The following is a 7205-nucleotide window of genomic DNA, read 5'->3' as shown; positions in this document are numbered from 1 at the left end:
CCCCCCCAAAAAGAATGAGTGACACAGACATAACAGACACAGAGAACAGACTTGTGGTTGCCAAGGGGAGGGGTAAGGGACTGAGATGGACTGGGAGTTTGAGGTTAGTAAATACAAACTATTACATTTAGAATGGATGAGTAAGAGGTCCTACTGTGCAGCACAGGGAGCTATATCCAGTTTCTTGGGATAGACCAGTATAGAAGATAGTATAAGGAATGTATATATATATATATATATATATATATGTATGTGTGTGTGTGTATATATATATATATATATAGGCACAACATCATAAATAAACTATACTTTAATAAAAAAGAACTTTCCTTGAAAAAGGCAATGCACCCACATGTTCATTGCAGCACTGTTCACAATAGCCAAGACATGGAAACAACACAAATGTCCATCATGAGATGTATGGATTAAGATGTGGTATATATACACAATGGAATACTACTCAGCCATAAAAAAGAACAAAATAACGCCATTTGCAGCCATATGGATGGAACTAGAGATTCTCATACTAAGAGAAGTAAGTCAGAAAGAGAAAGACAAATACCATATGATATCACTTATATCTGGAATCTAATATATGGCACAAACGAACGTTCCCACAGAAAAGAAAATCATGGACTTGGAGAACAGACTTGTGGTTGCCAAGGGGGAGGGGGAGAGAGTGGGATGGATTGGGAATTTAGGGTTAATAGATGCAAACTATTGCCTTTGGAATGGATAAGCAATAAGATCCTGCTGTGTAGCACTGGGAACTATACATCTGGTCACTTATGATGGAGCATGATAATGTGAGATAAAAGAATGTATACATGTATGTGTGCCTGGGTCACCTTGCTGTACATTAGAAAATTGACAGAACACTGTAAACCTGCTATAATGGGAAAAATAAAAATCATTATAAAAAATTAATAAAAATGAAAAAAGAATGAGTGAGAGACACACAAAGACAGAAAGACAAAATAAGTATTACATCTAAAAATATAGATCATCTTTTAAAAGGACCTCTGACTTTTAAGAAGAAATAAAATGCTTATTTAGAATTGTAGCCTTTTTTCTTACAGTCATAAATGAAGGGCCCTAAACATACAAGTCATATCTCTTTCCAATTGCTAAGGCTGAAAAGTGTTCTTTTGAAATTCTGCTCCATTTCCAATGAACTATTGTCCAGAATTGTAGTCTTCATTGATGCTGAAAACACAACAATTCCGAGTGAGATATAGATATTTGTATAGGTAAGTGATGCATCATAAGGCCCTAAACACTTATTTGTCCCAATAAATTTAAAGTGGAAAGGCATTTCTCACAATGCATCACTTTCCTTGCTTTATTCCCCAGTGCCCAGAGCCAGAGAAGACTTTATGTCTTTCCCCACACTCCCCAGCTCACAGTTACACACACAGGCTATGATTCAACTTACTGTGCACACCTCTGAGTTATCGCTCAGATGGGCATCCAGAAAAGTAACATCTTAATTTTTAAAAACAAGTTTGTGGGGCCTCAATGGCAAACAAAAAGATTTTGTTTTAAAACGCTGGTATGCTCAAGGATGGAATACCATTCAAGTTTTTTTTAAGTAATATTTACTGCACTATTTAATGACGTGGAAAGAAGTTTATGATTGATTTAGTGTTAGGTGGAGAAAAAGAGTTACCAAATACTATGCATAAAAAGTATTTATACAGTTATAAGTAGATCTACACATACAGAGATGTGGAGCTCTGGAAATTTACAGCAAATTAATGGTGATCATCTCTTTAGTGGTGAAGTTAATAACAATTTTTATCCCTTTTGGAAATAGTATATATAACGGGAGTAGATTTATTTATTTCAGCCCCATTTTACTCATTTTTCCATGTAGAAATTATGAGTCTGGTGACAAGACTTCACATGGCTGCTTTGATAATAGGAAGTTAATAGTTATTTTGACATCCTGGTTGGTAGAGTTCTCTCTTCCACTCCCTAGTATGATGGATCTTCTTTCAGACAGGTTTTCCATAGGCATTTATTCATCGCATGGCAAGCGTGGGTAAAAGGTCAAAATATTAATGCTGCAATCCCAGCTTTATCCTTCCAGTTGGACTCCTCACTTTCCATCTCTCCCTGGCAAATAGACTGTTGATGTATGGCTTTGATAATCAGAAAGAATCAGAACCGCAAGAATCCCCAAGAGAATCTCCAAGGAGAACTAACATATATTGACATGTATAATAACCTGTATAATGTAATATATCCCAACCGTTTTATATGCACAATTTATGCATTAGAGATTTTAAATAACATGCCTATGGTTGCCTAGCTAAATGGCAGAGCTTGGATTCAAACTCAAGACTAATTGACTGAAAATCCAATAACTTGGCCCCAGCAGGTAGCAACCTCCCTAAACTATTTCTCGACTGCATACTTTCTATCAGACACTTTACATACATTCATTTGATCCTTGAGATAATCTTGATAGGTAGTTATTGTTATTTCCAATTTATAAATGTGGAAACTGGTGTTTAAATAAGTTCTCCAAGGTTATAGTGCTACAAGATCTATGCAAATTTTAGCACTTCGAAGCTGAACTTTTGGAGTTCCCGTCATGGCTCAGTGGTAATGAATCTGACTAGTGTCCATGAGGGCACAGGTTCCATCTCTGGCCTTGTTCAGTGGGTTAAGGATCCAGCGTTGCCATGAGCTGTGTGTGGTGTAGGTTGCAGACATGGCTTGGATCTGGCATTGCTGTGGCTGTGGCGTAGGTCAGCAGCTGCAGCTCTGATTAAACCACTAGCCTGGGAACCTCCATAAGCTGTGGGTGCAGCCCTAAAAAGGCAAAAAAAGAAAAGCTGAGTTTTTCCTATTACACAATTTTATTAGAGTGCTAAGCCTGCCATAACAAGATCCTACAGTCCATGTGGCTTAAACAACAGACATGAAGCTTCTCACAGTTCTGGAGATTGGAGGTCCAAGATCACGGTGTCAGCAGGTTTGGTTTGCTCTGAGGCCTCTTTCCTTGGCTTTCAGATGGTCATCTTCACAGTTTCCCCCTGGTCTCACCTCTGTGGGCACATCTCTGGTGTCTCTGTGTGTTCAAATTTTCTCTTGTTATAAGGACATCAGTCAGATTGGATTTGTGTCCAGCCATAGGATCTCAATTACCTCTTTAAAGGCCCTATTTCCAAATACAGTCCCATTCTGAAGGACTGGGTGTTAGGACATGCATGTATTAATTGGAGGTGGTGCATAATTTAGCCCATGACAGGCACTCTACAAGATCAGAATGAAGAGAGAGTTCCCGTCTCAGCTCAGTGCTAATGAACTTCACCAGTATCCATGAGGATGTGGGTTTGATCCCTGGCCTCGATCAGTGGGTTAAGGATCCAGCATTGCTGTGAGCTGTGGTGTAGGTCGAAGACTCGACTCAGACCCTGTGTTGGTGTGGCTGTGATGTAGGCCCGCAGCTACAACTCTGATTCTACCCCTAACCTAGGAATTTTCCTATGCCATGGGTGTGGCCCTAAAAAGACAAAAAACAAATACACAAATCATAATGCAGAGCTTTTACATACCTTCTACGGCTTAAGTTTTTACTGTTCCAAGGACTGTAAACTTCTTAGTCTATGAGTGTGCATAATTCTACCATATGTGCATACAAAAGTTTAGAAATACACTCACTATAGAAAGAGTGAATAAATGGATTGAATTTACAAGCAGGAGGATAGACTATTTAATAGCAGATGATATAACCATGTAGAAAGGAAGAGATCGTGCCCATCCTTACAGTGACACATTGTTTCAGCTTCTACAGGGAATAGCAGAAGTACAAAGGCCAGTCTGCCCTGTGTTGCAGAAAACTTAATCTACGCTCTAGGGTTAGATGGGGGTGATGCCTTAGGGACGTTCCTGGGCCCCAGACATACCACCTCCTCACATCCTGTGGGGGAAAACACAGCTGAATGAGTCAGCCGCCAAGCTGAGAATCAGCACAGAGCTTCTGGAATAGTAGCTTCAACATGTAAAAAATGAGAATAATCCCCCACAATCATTTTCACCCTGAGCCAGCTGATTCTAAAGATATGACTCATTCAAGATAAAGCCAAATCCTCCACCTACACACTACTTGAGCCATTAGGGGGAAAATTTTTTATGTATAAAAACTTATATACTTTTAGGGCATTTCCCATTTTATACTTTCAGCAAAAACAGAAAGAAAATAGCAATTCAACTTGGGAGAGAGAGGGGGGAGGGAGGGAGAAAGAGAGATACACACATATATTTGTATCACAAAAGGTATAAAACTAATCAATGGTCAGTGAATTAGGATAATTATAGACATAATTCAGAAACTTACTTTGAAATCTAAACTATCAACAGAACCCCCATCGTAAGCCATTTTTCCATTCTTATTATTTTGTTCAGTGTGGATTTCATTTAAAATATCAATGACCAGCAGGCTTCTAAAACCAAGAGAAATGTCAACAAAATTACCTAGCTAACAAAAAGGGTCAGGATGTTTTTTATTTGTCCTAATAGCCCAATTTAATTGTTTTACTAAAATGGTTTATCATTGGAATATTTGTTAATATAAGACAAATTAATCCAAAAGGATTTGGAAAAGATTTTTGGGGGAAAAAAAGCTCATTTTGAAGTAATGCAGCTAGATAATCCAAATAGTTGACGTTACCCTCCACTTTTTATTCAAGAGAAGCTTTCTTTTGTTAAGTGCATGATCTTATGCCAACAAGTTACTGTTCTCAACCCTGCATTGGTGTAGTTTTTAATGCAGACATCGCAGCTACTTCCTTTCTATGGAGCTAGAAACAACATGAGAGGATTTTAGCTTCAGATCCCAGGGTCTCCTTATTCTCCCATATACATTTTTTGTTTTGTTTTGTTTTGGATTTGGTTTTGTTTTTTTGTTTTGTTTTGTTTTGTTTTTTGGCCACCCAGGGGCATATGGTATTCCTGGCTGAGCTACAGTTTCGACCTACCAAGGCTGCAGCTGTGGGAACACCAGATTCTTACCCCACTGTGCCAGTCTGGGGATCAAACCTGCATCCCAGTGCTCTAGAGATGCCACTGATTCCACTGTGGCACAGCCGGGACTCCGAGTATGTATATTTTTGCTTCCTGTCTTAAGGAACAAGACTGAAGAAGAATCCCAGTGTGAGACCTAATACTTCTAGTATTTTATCAGCTGATGGGGTGGAGCCAAAATCCAGTGAGAAAGGTGACAGGACACCTTACTTAACCAGCTAGGGCCTGGAGTCTACCGCTGGGCATAATGGTGGCTACAAAAGCTTGGAGAGACAAGACCTCCGATGGTCCATTAGTATCAACAAGTTATGTAATTAGTGTGCCTGCCTAAATTATAAACTTTTAACTGTAATGTTAAACTATATTTTTTCCCTGAGTTACGTATTTAATCACAGAGTTTCTCTAGGTCTCCTTGACTTTGGAAGATTCAAGGGATAGATTATATGGGGGAGAAGGAAAAGAATGGAAGCATTACCCGCCCCCCCCCCCATTTGAAAAGAGCTGCACATCTCTTTGGGACTAGAACAAAGATAATGCACAAAATAACAGTATAAGACATAAAATTGTGACTCTGGTTCTGAACTTTGTCATTTGCATCTTCAGCCTCCCCTTTCTGCTTCTGCTTTCCCTTCTGCAATTTTTTCAATTCCCAGGGAGTGACAGTTTCATAGCTCTTTCCCATTTTGACTTTTGTTTTTTTTAGGGCCGCACCTGAGGCATATGGAGGTTCCCAGACTAGGGGTCTAATCAACGCAGGTTCCGAGCGGCATCTGTGACACCACAGCTCACAACACCAGATCCTTAACCCATTGATGGAGGCCAGGGATTGAACCCACAACCACATGGTCAGATTTGTTTCCACTGCACCACGACAGGAACTCCTCCCATTATTTTTGGATGCCTGTCCTTTCTCCCTGAGGTATTGATGAGACCCTTGGCAGGGTGTGGTTAAGGCAGTGTGCTCATGTCAGCTCCTATTCAGGACACCTTCTCCCAAGGTCACTCCAGATGTGGGTTCTCTGTCAGTTTCTTCCATTTCTCATGCTAATCCATGGAAAAATAATCACTCCCTCGCCCAACAGCGGACATGTTACAGATGTGAATTCTTTGTCTGTAACCAATTGTTCAAAATTCAGACATAAACATAGAGAGTTTTCATCAGCTGTGTTTCTATAAGTGCTAGTCCATCTCCCCATCCCTTTCCTGCCTCACAAAAGCTGAAGTTTTACATTCCTCTAATCTGTGAAAATGCCTTATTTATCTCTTCTGCTGGATGGTGTTTTACTGACTCCTCTCATCCATGGTGGGGAGAAAACCACTTCCAGGCAAAAATACTCCCTGAAATGGTCTCTCCTACAGTTCTCCAGCAACATTTGTGTTTGCTGCTTCTCTGGGGTGGGGTGGGGGTGGAGGGTTGTTCTTTAACTGATCCTTGCTGATAATATATTATTCCCTTTCTCTCTCTCTCTCTCTCTCTCTTTTTTTTTTTTTTTTTTTTGCTTTTTAGGGCCACACCTGCGGCATGTGGAGGTTCCCAGGCTAGGGGTCGAATTGAAGCTACAGCTGCTGGCTTATGCCACAGCCACAGCAATGCAGGATCCGAGCCTTGTCTATGACCTACACCACAGCTCACAGCAATACCAGATCCTTAACCCACTGAGCGAGACGAAGGATTGAACCTACAACCTCATGGTTGCTGGTAGGATTCATTTCTACTGTGCCACAATGAGAACTCCTATTATGCTCTCAAGATTTAGATTTAGTTGACCCACAAAGATGAAATCTGCTTAAAATAGTTGAGTGAGATTCAGCCAGCCCCTTTCCTCCACTCAGGCCTTTTCCCTCTCATCCCTCTGTCTTAAGATGCTTGAGATATACAGCCTGTTTGAACTGTGGGTCCTGGTCCACCTTTGGTGCCATCAATCTTGACCTGCTCCTCACCTCCTCAGGTCTCCTCTTCAGCCAACAAAAACGGCCAGGTTGTCTTCCCCGAGAAATCCATCGCCATAGGGCTTAGAGTTCTGGAAACCTGGGGACAGGGTTGACCCAAGGAGTAGATGGACTGGGTGGAGCCCATGAGTAGAACAGGTGATTTGAATTTTGGAGAGGGTGTGTGAAGAAGAAACAAAAGAATCTAAATTATCACAGGGCCCAGAATCTGTATGAAATTG

General features: G+C 40.5%; 1 long non-coding RNA gene across 1 annotated transcript in view; it reads right to left on the bottom strand.

Moving 5' to 3' along the window:
- Window positions 1–2860: 2860 nt before the first annotated feature.
- Window positions 2861–7205, bottom strand: part of LOC125123521 (uncharacterized) — a 98353-nt gene continuing 94008 nt past the window's right edge. Inside the window, exon 3 of the long non-coding RNA XR_007134085.1 lies at window positions 2861–3079. This is a non-coding gene — a long non-coding RNA (uncharacterized LOC125123521). The remainder of the gene's footprint in view (window positions 3080–7205) is intronic.

The sequence above is a fragment of the Phacochoerus africanus genome, chromosome 3 (assembly GCF_016906955.1).
Source record: "Phacochoerus africanus isolate WHEZ1 chromosome 3, ROS_Pafr_v1, whole genome shotgun sequence".
Classification (NCBI taxonomy): domain Eukaryota; kingdom Metazoa; phylum Chordata; class Mammalia; order Artiodactyla; family Suidae; genus Phacochoerus; species Phacochoerus africanus.
The sequence above is the reverse complement of the archived record's forward strand: the minus strand, read 5'-3'. Positions and strand labels throughout refer to the sequence as shown.